The sequence below is a fragment of the Aulonocara stuartgranti genome (genome assembly GCF_965226115.1).
Source record: "Aulonocara stuartgranti genome assembly, chromosome: 23".
In the NCBI taxonomy this organism is placed as follows: domain Eukaryota; kingdom Metazoa; phylum Chordata; class Actinopteri; order Cichliformes; family Cichlidae; genus Aulonocara; species Aulonocara stuartgranti.
In genome coordinates this window covers 53,240,539-53,255,946 of record NC_138958.1, presented here as the reverse complement: position 1 = coordinate 53,255,946, position 15,408 = coordinate 53,240,539, and positions in this window count along the sequence as shown.

Below are 15,408 nucleotides of genomic sequence, written 5' to 3'. Positions count from 1 at the left end.
AACAACTAAATCTCTTTGGACAGTTGTTTCTTTATTAGAGGGAATTAAATGGATCTTAAAATAGAAACACAGTTTTTAGAGTAGTTTTTTGGGAGGTTATATCATTTTGAAAAGAAGTGACTCATCGCTTAGCAGAGCACTAGTGATTTCTACACACAAAGTGCCAACTCTGTAACTTCATGCTGAAGTTGCTTGGGTTTCCCAAGTCCTTTGCAATAATGTCAATTACAGTTCATTATGGAGGGAAGATGTCTTGTTGCAAAGTTGGCATGCTACTACAAGCTAACACCTGAATTTAGTGATCTCTTTAGAATGACCCTGTAACTCACCTGACACTGGGACGTCCTCTGTGTTTTCCCTGTATAATTGTAGGATTTTCACCATAGAATATAAAGTGCCTGAAGCAGCTGTTGTTGTGATTTGGTGCTATATAAATAAAATTGAATTGAATTCAAGGTAACAGACCCAACAACACTTTTGAAATGGCCAGCTGGTTTACCAACTGGCAGCCTGGTAAACCAGTTGCACAGCCCTCCTGCCAATAGAATCAGGTCATAAGTTGATCCACAGTTGATTCATACTCCATGTGACCAGCCATCAGGCTATAATGAGCCACCTGGGAAATTAATTCCTGAGGGCTTTTTGGCACCAACAACTGGGTGTGTTCTTCTCTAGTGCAACCGTCACGAATCATTTGGTACAATATGCCCCTAATAGTGATGTGTCGGTCGCAAACGAAACGGCTCTTAGAGCCGGGTCTTTGACGTGAACGACGCGAGCCGTAGGTTTTTTTTTCTTTCTCTCTCTCTCTCTCTCTCTCGCACTTTTTCCCGCTTCACTCTGCACGCGAGCCTTGTGCTTTGCGCTGGGCAGAGGGGGGAGGGGCGGTAGTTACACTCAGTAGCACAGGAACAGAGCGGGAGGGAGAGAGAGAGAAAGAGAGCAACGTCACATTAGAAAGGTATTGTTGTAAAGGCTCACCTTCTAGCACATTCACTTCACCAGATGCACCTTGTTTCTTTTCCTCACCTTTGATTGGGTGTGGTGCTTGGCCTTAATTGCACTCACCTGTCACACATTATATGTCACACAGTATATAAGGACTGCACTCACCTACCCCTCACTCTTTCTTCACTCCCACATGGGGCGGCAGCTGAGGTGAGTTTCTCTTTGAGGCTCCTGAGTTCATGTATCATTTTGAGTTACTTAAATCGTACTTTATGTCCTTTTTAGAGAGAGCAGTCCATGTGTGTCTTTCTTTCCTTTACCTGTTATACAATAAAACGACAAAACCTGCAAATGATGACTGCTTATTCTCATTCTAATCCGATGAGCCCATGATGATGACTACTGAAACCCTGAACCTTCCTTCCTCCAAAACATGGTCCTCCGAGCCGGAGTAGCGTTAGCGTCATGGATTCACAGCAGCCATTGACTGAAGATTTGAGACGTTCAGGTCGTGATAGTCGACCTCCTGCCTACCTGCAGCAGTATGACGTTCAGTATCCTGGAGCTAGAAGAGCTACATGTGAGACAGGGAGTCAAACAGAATGCCAACATAGTGACAAAGACACACATGGGCTGCAGGATCCTGTCGGAGAGTCAGAAAGCTGCTAGCTGCTACCACTGCACATTCACCGTATGTATGTATGTCTGTCTGTCTGTCTGTCTGTCTTCTACACCCACCCACCCCCCCCATTTTTTTCACATGTCGAGGAGCATGTCAGACTACATTTCACTGTGTGTTATACTTGTATAACTATGCATGTGACAAATAAAGAACCTTGAAAGACAACCAGAGACATCCCCTGCTCCTTTACCCACCAATCAAGATGAGGTGATGAGGGAACTCCTGATGACAATGAGGGAGATTAGGCAACTCATGATTCAGTTATCTCCTCCCCATTCTCGCAGTTCCTCCAGATCTTCAATTCACACTGTCTCTGATGAAAGCAAATCCTCAGTTTGCGGTTTACAAGCCATTCCCCAAACACATCAGCAACATGAGCAGTTCCCAGTGATTGATCCAGCAACATGTCAATCACCCTCTCAGCCCCCCCAGGTTAGCCGTCACTCTGGTGCAGTTCTGGCTGCTAGCCCTCCTTTCCCTAATTCAACAATATTAGATGCTGCAGTTCCTTCAAGTGGTTTGCCTAGACCAGTTTTTCCGACACCAGATGAGACTCCTTTTAATTTCCTGGCCACACCACTGCAAGGTCCCCACCAGATTTCATGTGTTCAACCTGCTGTTCCTCTAGATCAGTAGTTCCCAAACTACCGTACGCGTACCCTCGGGGGTACGCAAGTGGCTGTAGGGGGTACGCGTGGGTTGGGGTTGGAGTGGGGATCAAAAGTTTTAAAAGCCGAAATTTGCGCTAATGCAGTTTTTTTTGCCTGTCAAATACATGACTATATACCACCCTCTGGTGTTCAGCAAAAAAATAGCTCTGACAAAATACATGGGCGTGATTTGCCCAAATGACTGACACCTAACAGTTGAAGTTGCCTCCAAGCATTCAGTGCAGCGCGAAAATGGACAAGTGGTTAACAAGAAAAAAAGGCCCTACCACAGAGACACCGGCCACAACAACCAATAAGCTCATATCTGAAGATGCATTTTCCAGTGACCGCACAGGTGATTGTTCAACAACAATGTGTTCGTCAGATTTGGATGCTAGCAGTGCTAGCAGGGATGTATCTGTGGTTACTAGCCAAGTGGCTAGCATAGCTGGAGCCAGCCATGTGGAAAGTGATGAAGTGTCTGATGCGGAGCGTCAAAGTGGGAGAAAGCATGACAGCACGGACTGTAACACAACCTCATCAAAGAAGCGCAAATATGATGACAATTATATTTCGCTGGGGTTTACGTGTATAAATATTGGTGGATTTCCCTGGCCACAGTGTGTTATTTGTGCAAAAGTATTGTCTCAGAACTCAATGAAACCTTCACCTTTGCGCAGACATTTAGAGACAAATCATCCCCATTTGAAAAATAAACCAAGGGAATATTTTGAGCGACAGCTAAAATCACTTTCAACAAGTAAAACCTGCATTCAGGTGCCAGATCTTATGAATAAAAACAGACTACAAGCATCTTACATGGTCAGTTACAGAGTGGCTAAAAACAACAAACCCCACACTATTGTGGAGGACCTCATTCTCCCTGCAGCTTTAGATATGGTAGGGACAATGTTGGGGGAAAAGGCAAAAAAGACGATACAGTCCATTCCATCATCAAACAATACTGTCTTACGGCGCATCAATGCAATGTCAGAAAATGTTTTACAGCAGCTACTTCTGCGCATACGCCACAGTGAATGTTATGCAATACAGCTGGACGAGTCCACGGATGTGGCTGGCCTGGCGCATCTTCTCGTATATGTGCGCTACATTCATGAAGGAACCATCAAGGAGGACATGCTGTTCTGTAAACCGCTGGAACAAAGGACAACTGCCGCAGATATTTTTCAAAAGCTGGACACATTCATGAACACACATGGACTCGTGTGGGACAGATGTGTTGGCATCTGTACTGATGGCGCACGGGCCATGACTGGGAGACACGGAGGTGTGGTTTCGCGTGTGCAAGCAGTCGCGCCAGATGCCTCCTGGGTACACTGCAGCATCCACCGAGAGGCTCTTGCTGCAAAGGGAATACCTGTCCGTTTGAAACATGTTTTGGACACGAGTGTAAAAATGGTTAACTTTGTGAAAGCCAGGCCGCTGAACTCCCGCTTATTTGCTGCGTTGTGCAATGAGATGGGCAGCGAGCATGAGACATTATTACTCCACACAGAGGTTCGCTGGCTATCTAGAGGGAAAGTGCTGACCCGTTTCTTTGAGTTGAGGGATGAACTTAAAGTTTTCTTCAGTAACCATCCCTTTGAGCTGTCTGAACATTTGCATGATGAAGAGTACCTTACCTGCCTGGCTTATCTGTGTGATATATTTTCTCGTCTGAACGAGCTCAATCTCGGATTACAAGGCGTTTCTGCAACTATATTCAATGTTCAAGATAAAGTTGAGGCCATGATAAAGAAGTTAAACCTTTGGAAGAACTGCTTGGATACAAACAACACTGAAGTCTTTCCTGTGCTGCATGATTTTCTGTGCTCTAATGATCTCACACTATCTAAAAGTGTAAAGCGCGAATGTAATGTGCACCTTGAGGAGCTGGAGGTGCAGTTACGCCGATACTTCCCAGAGACGGACGGCTCAAATGATTGGATACGTCACCCGTTCACCGCCGTGCCTACTTCGTTATCACCGTCTGACCAGGAGAGCCTAATTGAAATCGCCACAGATGGATCTCTAAAAGTTGAACACGCTCAAAAGAACCTGGCGGATTTCTGGATAGGGCTGCGCACTGAACAGCCCGCGCTGGCTAAGCGCGCTGTCAAGACTCTGATGCCTTTCGCCACCACATACTTATGCGAAAAGGGATTTTCTGCTTTAACAAACATGAAAACAAAATACAGAGCAAGACTTTGTGTGGAAAACGATTTAAGACTCAGCCTTTCCCAAATTGAGCCAAACATTGAAGAGCTGTGTGCCTCTGCTCAAGCACATCCATCACATTAAATAAAGTTCTGTTTAATGAAAGTTCATGGCCTTTATGCTCTCGACAAAAAAGTGAATTCTAATAAATCCTTTGATACACTGCTAGTATTAAGTAGTAAAGTTTGTTATTAAAACTCTGTCATTACTAAAAAATATTGATAAATTCATTTGGTGGTGAGAAATAATCGACTGTGCAGTATTTATCTTTATGCATGCGATATTGCAATGTATTTATAGACACTAATTAAGAGTCGTTCGTAGTAGGGGGTATGCAGCTGAGGGTGACATGTCTCAAGGGGTACGTGGCTGGAAAAAGTTTGGGAAGCACTGCTCTAGATGAAGACCCAGCTCAACCTCTCGTTTGCATTCCAGAACCAAGGCAGCACCCTCCTGTAAAGCAGCAACCAGCTACATCTGATGGTTTGCATGCACAAAACCCTTCAGTGCCCATTACTGCTAGTTCTAGTCACCCTGTTAGCACTAGAACACATGTGTATAAGCTTGAGGGTCCTTCTTTCCCAGACCTTACCAGAGAAGATGAAATCCAGTATAGGCTGTTACGAATGGCCCTTACTAACCTGCTTGACCCTCATGAGACGGAGCACTTTAAATATCATGTCCTCCTCGATCATCTGAAAGTAGACCAAGCTAAACGGTTAGCTATTTCCTTTTCCTATGCTCCTGACCCATACACTCAAGCCATCAAAGCTCTTGATGAGCGTTATGGGCAACCAAGACAGCTAGCATTGAAAGAGCTACGGAATATAATGGAGCTTCCTCCTATCAGAGCAGGTGATGGTCGGACTCTGGATAACTTTGCTCTTCGTGTGCAAGCTTTAGTTGGTTTGCTTAGCACTATGGGTGATCAAGGACGGACAGAACTAAATTGTGGCTCCCATGTCGATCGCCTACTTGAAAAGTTGCCCGCAGAGCATTCCAGTCGCTTCAAACGGCACATTTACAGGGAACAAGGAGATATGACGTATGACTTACCTTTGTTCTCATCCTGGTTGCAAATGGAATGCAAGTGTCAATCAAGAAAGGACAGTCCTGTTTCATCCTTTAACCAGCCACGACCTGCCCATAAGTACACCTCTCCACTCACAACAATATTACATGGGACAAATGCATCCGATCCTGTACAGGCAGCACAACCCATCATAATGACTAAGGCTAGATGTGCATATTGCTGCTCACCTGAACACCACATTAGCAAGTGCCCTGAGTTCATTAACAAGACAAAGGATGAGAAAATAAACTGGATAAAAGCAAACAAACGGTGTTGGCGTTGTGCTAGGACTCATCAGGCCGCAAAGTGTGATCTGAGGAAAGCATGTGCCACCTGCATGGAAAGACATCTACAGATCCTATGTGAGGTGAATCAGAGACCTAGAACTGAAACTAATCCTGTAGTGAGGACACTGTACTTTGATAGACCTAGCGATCGCCCTAGTGTACTATTAAAGGTTGTGAAAGTGCTCCTGCGTAATGGCAAAAGAACCCTGGAAACATATGCAATACTTGACGATGGCTCCCAACGTACCATGCTTCTGACATCTGCAGCTAAGCATCTCCACCTAACCGGGAAAGCTGAAAAATTATCACTCAGAACTGTCCATCAAGAAGTTGAAACCATTCAAGGTTCTTGTGTAAGTTTCCAGATTTCTCCCATCGCACATCCAGAGAAAACTTACACAATTAATAATGCCTTCGCTACAAGTCGCTTAGCACTTTCAGACCACACCTACCCCGTATCCTCTCTTCAACGGAGATACAAGCATCTTCAAGGTATCCCATTAACCTTCATTAACAAAGCAGCTCCACTACTGCTCATAGGCTCTGATCATACCCACCTTATTACGCCTATTGCACCAGTTAGACATGGACCATTCGGATCTCCTGCAGCAGTCAAAACCTGCTTAGGATGGACACTCCAAGGTCCAATCACAGACTTCCAACCCCAGAGCAGTTCCACACATGCCCAATGTTTATTCACATCTTCCAGTTCAGGTTCAGGAGAACCGCTCCAGCACATCCTTGTGTCCGCTGATGGCTCTGAATTCATTCAGCCACCTCATACTCTACCATCAGCAGTACCTACGTCGTCACTGGCAGTGCCACTATCACCAGTTCCACCGCCTGTGGCTGCCATCCCGCCAGTGGTCAGGGCGCTGCCTGCTCCTGCATCACCTGGTCCTGCCTCTGCCAAGCCCCGTACATTGCCCCCAGCACCTGCAAAACTGCCCAACGGTCTGCAGGTCTGGGCCTGCCGCTGCATCCCAGGTGGTTGGCATTTGGACCTGCTTTGCCGCCACCGCTGGCTACATGGTCGGCCCCCTGAACTGTCTAGCCTGCATTGTCGACCTCTAGGTCGACCCCCTGGACCTATAGTAGACCTGTAGCATGTCTGATTCCTCTGCCCCCGCTTTGTGAAAAGGAGCATCTCTGATCCTTTGAACATATTTCTCAGTAGAAATATGGGGGCGGCTGTTGTAAAGGCTCACCTTCTAGCACATTCACTTCACCAGATGCACCTTGTTTCTTTTCCTCACCTTTGATTGGGTGTGGTGCTTGGCCTTAATTGCACTCACCTGTCACACATTATATGTCACACAGTATATAAGGACTGCACTCACCTACCCCTCACTCTTTCTTCACTCCCACATGGGGCGGCAGCTGAGGTGAGTTTCTCTTTGAGTCTCCTGAGTTCATGTATCATTTTGAGTTACTTAAATCGTACTTTATGTCCTTTTTAGAGAGAGCAGTCCATGTGTGTCTTTCTTTCCTTTACCTGTTATACAATAAAACGACAAAACCTGCAAATGATGACTGCTTATTCTCATTCTAATCCGATGAGCCCATGATGATGACTACTGAAACCCTGAACCTTCCTTCCTCCAAAACAGGTATAGTAATCATCCACAACTATTTTCAGTTGCAGATGATAAAGGATTCAGAAAGTTTATTCATGCAGGTCCATATGACAGAGAATATGCATCTTTATGTTTTCATATTATAATTTATATTTAATTGTGTTGTGGTTTGCAGTGTTTTGTGTTGTTTCACTTTAAATTTGTTTAAAAGGAAAAAGCTGAAAGTTTAAATAATTAAAAGTTGAAATGTGAATAGTTGGTTTTTGTATTATATGATTTATTTATTACATTTTATATTTACAGTGGCCCGGTGGACTGGTGCCAGCTGAACTACCTCCACATCAACACCAGAAAAACCAAGGAGCTGGTCGTAAACTTATGCAGGAACAAACATCCTCCACTGCAACCACTGAACATCCAAGGTATGGACATTGAGACTGTGGACAGCTACAGGTACCTTCGTGTTCATCTGAACAATAAATTGCACTGGACTGTTAATTCAGACGCCCTCTACAGGAAAGGGCAGAGCAGGCTGTACCTGCTGCAGAGACTCAGGTCTTTTGGAGTGGAGGGCCCACTCCTGAAGACCTTCTATGACTCTGTGGTGGCCTCGGCCATCTTTTATGGTGTGGTCTGCTGGGGACAGGAAGAGACTGAACAGGCTGATCTGCAGGGCCAGCTCTGTTCTAGGATGCCCTCTGGACCCAGTGGAGGTGGTGAGTGACAGGAGAACGGTGGCTAAGCTGTCATCCCTGTTGGACAACATCTCCCACCCCATGCAGGAGACTCTGACAGCACTGAGCAGCGCCATCAGTGGCTGCAGCACCCACGGTGTGGGACGGAGAGATTTCGCAGGTCTTTCCTCCCCACTGCTGTCAGACTCTACAACATGGTCATACATGCACACAGACACACACAAACACCCCATACACAATTGTAACTCTCCCACTGATGCGCAGAAGGAGATAATAATCAAGGAGAGCAATCTCCGGCTTGAGTGAACGCGCCTGCTGGCTGCCGCCGCCTGGCTACCGCCTGGCTACCGCTGCGCCGCGCCTGGCTACCGCTACTCACCAGTACATTTTCATTTTCGATTATTTGGCTTCAGACTTGAATGAACAGGAACATTCACACTCAGGACCAGATCGATCTCTGCCAGGGATTGATTTGCAACGCTTGTCCTCAACATCTGCTATTTCAGCTGAATGTGCTCTGACGTCTTCTTCTCAGTGAGCTGCACTAGCTTAACTGTTTGAGCTATTTTAGCCTACCTGTTTGTTGCTCCGGCCAGCTCCTTTTCCTCCACATAATTCAACATGTGGGCCAAGATGTTCTTGAGCTGGTCCACACTATTTTGGATTCTCCTGACGCTCGTCCACCATCCTCACTTTCCAGCCTCGCCGGAGATACATCCATCGCGGGTCCCGCATGGAACTAAATCGTTCTGGTCTGCTACTCGCCGCCCTCGCAGGAACCCTGATCGGGCTGTCAACCATCGATCTCTAGCCCACCTGCCCAGGGCGCCCACCACGATTAGCAAAAAAGAAAATACTCCACTCAACTTCGGTCTTCTAAACATTCGTTCATTGACAAGTAAGGGACCTCCTCATCCAAGACCTCCTATCTGACCGTAAGTTTGACTTTTTCTGCTTAACTGAAACCTGGCAACAACCTGATGACTTTTCTCAGCTAAACAAATCTACTCCTCTGGGGTTTGTTTACTTTTCTAAACCCCGCTGCTCAGGTCGTGGGGGTGGTCTCGCGATCTTCTTTCGCCAGCACTTGAAAGTCCTGCCAGTTAACGTTGATACCTTTAGTTCTCTAGAGGTCCTTGCATGTGAGCTGACTGGACCCATTCCCACCATCATAGCTACTGTATACCACTCCCCCCAAACCTAACCCTGTCTTCCTCAGTGACTTTGCTAATCTACTAACCCATCTTTCATCTCTCTCCCCAAATGTGATCTTGGTGGGAGATTTCAACATTCACATGGACAATAATGACCTTCTGCTCACCAGAGACTTTTCCTCCTGTCTCGAAGGCTCTGAATTTCAACAATTTATCGACTTTCCCACTCACTCTAAAGGACACACCCTGGACTTGGTCTGCTGTTCTGGTCTCACTCCCTTGAATCTTTCTGCTACTGAAATCCCCATAACTGACCACTTCCTCCTTTCATTTAACCTCACACTCTGCTGCTCTTCTACCAAGCCAACCCGTCTCATCTCATTCCGCAACATCAAGAACATTGATATGGACATTCTCACTACCAGTTTGGACAATGTTCAGATTCCAATGTTCAGCGTTTTTCTTTTTGCAAGTGTTTTCTGAAGTTGCAGTCCGTTTGGCCTCTCAGGGCCACTGTAGTAATGGCTTCATGAATTTTATTTTACAAATAAACCTCACAAATGTACATTATGTACTGTTACAGGGTGGCCCTTAGCGGCTGGAAACACAGTGAGATGGACCGAGGCAAGAGTAGTGGAACAAATTATTTATTTGCTATACAGCTCTCCTTACAACAATTAACTTGTCGAGCTTCTTCACAGCACAAAAAATCCCCCTCTAATGACAACTGGCAGCCTTAAATATGTTCAGCTGTCACAGACTAAACCATTATTCCACTCTCAGGTAAATTCTTAAATCCCAACCTTCCACCACAGTATACAATATATCAATAAGAATAAATAAATACATTTTCACATTAATAAATATTTCACACTTAATGTTACACCAAACCCAATATTATAAAAACCCAGAAACCCAAGCACAAAGATTCACCACACTCTCTTTACCAATGGTCTCTCCCGGAACCTTTAAATGGTGTCTGGACCCCCGGGGAAACATTTGTCCAAACACCTTGAAGAGGACACAAGCAAGAAAGGTGAGTAATCATTAACTTACAAACACTTATTTGCACCACTTTTATCCCTAGATTTCACACACACTTGCATTAGTTTTCCTTATTGGTAAACCTTAATCACAATCTCAATCACCATTCTTCTCTCCTGACAGACAACCACCACATTCCTTGATGAGGAGCAGCTGTGCAGGATCTGAAATAAGGCTACCAACTGATTTTAAAATTCCCAATAAATAGTCAATAAATATTTAAACTGCTTGTGTGCAAATCCATGCTTAAAGTGCCATGCTAAATAAAGTGCTTGATAAGGTGCTTTTAATAAAGTGAAAGGTGTGCTCCGAAGTGCTATACATATAATATAAATAAATGCAGTAAGGGAGTCCTCTTCCTTACATGTACAGCTACTGTAATCCATCAGCCAATGTTGATAATTAAAGAAAAGATATGATTGTTCACAGCAGAAAGTACAAGAGCAGTAAAAAATTAAGAGAAAAACAACGCGGTATACAACATGCCACATTAGCACTGTTTTCTATTCTTTTAAGTGCTCAATAACTATCATTCACACTCTGATGGATGCATCGGAGAGCAACTTGGGCCCCAAAGACATTTGGCATGCAGACTAGAGAGCCAGGGATCAAACCACCGACCTTGCGATCACTAGACGACCTGCTCTACCTCCTGAGCTACAGCCACCCCCACCGCTTTATTTGGATGTGAAGATGCTCCCCAGAGCTTAATTGAGGCAACAACAAACTTCTGAAGTGCCACAGAATTTCAGTGAGGCCTTCCTTAGGAATGTGTTTGTTTTGCTTCTTCCTCCAGCTTCAACAATACAGGCAATTGCTCAAGAGATGCAAAATGTGCACGAGTTGGGTCAGGATTATGCTTTAGGTAAACTACAGTCACTTTTAAAAAATGATTTGTGCCTAAGAGATGATGCTATTGCTAAAATCTGTGATTGTATCAAGTCCACTGAGAACAACATACTGAAGCCTAAAGAATTAACGTCAGGAAATGTTGGAAATTTGACGCCAAGGATTTCCTTCTACATACCAAAGAAACAAACACAGCAGCTTATTAAAATCAGAATTATGGACGAATTCAGTGTCACAGCAGTCTGGTGAAACTGACTCGGATGCTTTTGGAGACATACGTAATGGAAAAGTCTGACAAGTTTTTCATTGAAAATCCAGGATGCCTGAAGCTAATTCTGTCCCAGGATGTATTTGAAATTGTTAATCCTCTTGGCTTTGCTAAGAAAAAACACAAAGTGGTTGGAGTCTGTCTGTCTGTGGCAAATCTGCCTGCTCATGTGTGGTCCAGTACTGATCACATGTCTCTTATCTTCCTATGTGGAGAGAATGACCTTAATAAAAATTTGGAAGAACAAAGGTTTTCTCAAAAATTTTTATTATTAACCTTTATTTAACCAGGAAAAGTCCCATTGAGATTAAAAACCTCTTTTTCAAGGGAGTCCTGGCCAAGAGGCGACAACACGTTGAAATTACAAATGTTAGAAGATTTAAGAGATTTGGAGGAAAGTGGTATCATTTCTGGTGATGAAACAGTCAAAGCAGCTTTGTCTTGTATTTCTGGGGATAATTTGGTTTCACACAACGTTGGTGGGTTTACTGAGAACTTCAGTCGCGCTGAATACAGATACTATGAAATCACACAAAGTGAGTTTCAGAGTTATGATGTAAATGCATGTGATCCGCAGCGCACATCTGAAAGCTACAATTCTGTTGTGGACAATCTACAAACTGAAGGCAGTCAAGAAATCAAAGGGATAAACTCTGTTTTTAATACTTTGAAATCTTTTCTTGTTTGCCAACCTGGTTTAGGCCACGACATGTTTGAGGGTGTCTTAGCCTACGACATTGCAGTGTACCTGAAGTATTTCATTAAGGAAAAGAAGCGACTTACATGTGCACTTTTGAACTGACGCATTAAACAGTTCAAGTACAAAGGAGCTGGTGCGCTAACAAAGCCGTGTGCTGTCAACCCATTTTTAACCAAGCTTTCAGGTCAAGCCATTCAGAACTGGAGTTTGTTAAGGTTGCTGCATGTTATAAATGGTGATAAAGTCCAAAACCCAAAGGATGACGTACGAAAGTTAATGCTCCAGCTTAAAGACAGTTGAAATGATTCGTGTACAAAAGATCTCACTGTCACAGGTAGCTTATCTTGACCTTATAATCCAAGAATATTGAGATTCAAGAAAGTGTTTGTTTCCAGAGAGTCTACTAAAACCCAAACACAATTTCTTGAGCCACTATCCTGCACTTATTTGTAAATTTGGCCCCTTGATTAGGTGAGCTATGCATTTTAAAAGTAAACATAGTTACTTCAAAAGATGTGCCAGGAATCTGAAAAACTTTAAAATCATGTGCCAAACGTTATCGAAAGCCATCAAATGATGTAGTTGTGTATTTTGTGGATATACACAAAGCTGAGTATCTTTCTGAATACCACTCGGTGACAAAGGATAGTACAAGGTTGCAATGTCTCAACTAGAGATGGACCGATTCAATATTGCGTATCGGTATCGGTCCGATACTGACGTAAATTACTGGATCGGATATCAGAGAGAAATAAAAAAAAAATGTAATCCGGTCCATAAATATCACAAGAGCACCTCAGCATCTGGGGCTCTCCTCAGCTCTTCCCAGGAGGGTGGCACGGATGCCCCTCCGGTGGTCCTCCTTGGGCTCTCGCCCTCTGGGGCCTCTGGATGTCTGGAGCCTGGATCTCCTCCATGCCTGCTTCATGCCCTGGGGGGCGGGGCTATGGCTCTCTACATCCTCTAGCAGACCGTTACATGGGGAAACCATTTGAATACAAGCGTGCTGATCCACACAGGTGTGCACACGGGTGTTCACTGTTCATAGACATAAACTACACCTCTATTGGTGCTATTTCCAAGCACATTGTGCGCTGTCTGTCCTGCTTGCTGCACAACAACATTCAATATTTAGTATTTACTGCTGTTTACACTCAGCTAGATTAACGTGATGGTGTTGTGTTTAGTATGTTGCTCTGTTGTTTTTGCTTGTTTTCTCTTCTTTCTCTTTTTAAGTGCCCTTTCTCACTGTCCCTCTCCCCTTCTGTTTTTCTTTTCCTTCATCGTTCTCTCTCCCTTTTCTATCCCTCAGTCATGTCTGTCCCGTCTGTAACAACTGAAAATAAAATTAAATAAATAATAACAACAAAGGTCGATCAAATGGACCAATAAGCAAGGCCTTGATGATCCATTTGGCAAAGTAAATCCATTGGGTCTCCTTGTTGGTCTTCAGACAACAATTCTGACGGCTAAAGAACCAAATGGGACAGGCAAAAGGAAAAAAAAAAAAGAGTACCTCAGAAACTTGCAGAGGTGGGACCAAGTCATTGTTTTGCAAGTCTCAAGTAAGTCTCAAGTCTTTATCCTCAAGTCAAGTCTCAAGTAATGTCAGGCAAGTCAGAGTCGAGTCTCAAGTCACTGGTGTAAAAGTCCGAGTAAAGTCACAAGTCTGAAATTTTGAATTTCAAGTCCTTTCGAGTCTTTAAAAAAAACAACGAAAAAATAATGTTGCAGTTATGCTAAATGTAAATATTAGACCATGTAATTTTTAAATCTGTGTTTTTCTCAACACATGACAAAATAGTGAACTTAGAAAATATACACAAATTGTGAAATTGCACCTCTTTAAAATGCTAACAGGGCCTACGCTACCTTCAGCTGCACCAGCTACAGAGGCCTGGCTAGCTACAGTTTTGTTGAAGGTGCGAAGCCAACTCTCAAATTCAGTGATCCTAGCCCAAACTGCAAACAGGCTACATTCATTACAAGTATCATTACTGCTAGAGGAGGCTGAGGAGTAACTAAACATCTGACACACTGAGCAGGAAACTGCAGGAGGGACAGGTGAAGAGGCCGTACCTCTAGCAAGTCAGCTTTGAGGTAAGCTAGCAAATCACAAAAGAAACAGTGAGTGAATACTGTGAATGTAACAGAGAGTGTACTTTGGATAAAGCACGTGAAAATGACACTATGAAATAACACACTGTCTATTATTTCGTTTTTAATTAAATTGACTACGCAGATAAGCTACACAAAAGCACCACTGTGTGTTGGAACAGGAACAGAAAGGGATACTCTACCGCAGTGAGAGTCAACACCAAGCGCGAGCCTCATTACATGGCAAAATATAATGGCACAAAAGGAGGGTGTGTGTGATGTTTGGTGATGCATGTTGTACCTTCATCCCTGACAATACAGCTGCTAATAGTTCTTTTACATAAACAGTCAGTAAATTAGAAACATTGGCTGATGGATTTAAATATAACATTTGATAAAGATGTCTCACATAAATGAACAACTTATTTAAATAAAGTTTTAAAGCTCTCTTTATGCAGTAGAACAACTAATGCTAATGTACTATGTGCTAACTAATGCTTTGTACAACGAGTGTGAAGACGGGAAAAGAACTGACTGTAAGCTTTGCTCAAGACCATGACAAACTTCATTATCAAGCTGGTGTCATGATGGTGAGAATTTCACTCCCAGCCACTGAGTTGAGGAAGGAATCTTGTCTTTTTCTCAATGCTGGTACAAACCCCATTATTATTATTATTATTGATCACTTTGCAAAGTTTTTAACGTTCGTTCAATAAATCTCAGAAAATCAGTTTGGTTTCGATTCTCAAATAATTTTTCCACAACAGCCAACATGAGCGTTGAAGTCCTGTTCTTAAGCGTGCTGTACCTGCTCGATGTTATCGTGCTTTTGGCTCAGATACCGCCGAGCGGTTCTCCATATTGTTTGACCAATTTATTTCTTATCCTCCTGAGTTGTCCATCTCAGATGGATTAGTTTCTTGTTAAGATTCTGCTTGTAAATCTGTCGCTCCTTTTATATTCAGACGATGCAAGCCAAAGGCTAGTCCTTGGCTAACTGATTTTACCAGAGTCGCTAGAAAAGAATGTAGAAGATGTGAAAGACGGTGGAAAAAAGATAGGCTGTGCGTCTCTATGGAAGCTCTTAAGACTAGCTGGAAAGTCTATCAGGGAGCAGTAAAGGCTGCCAAGCACTCCTATTTTTCTCAACTTATTGCTGCCAGCTCGC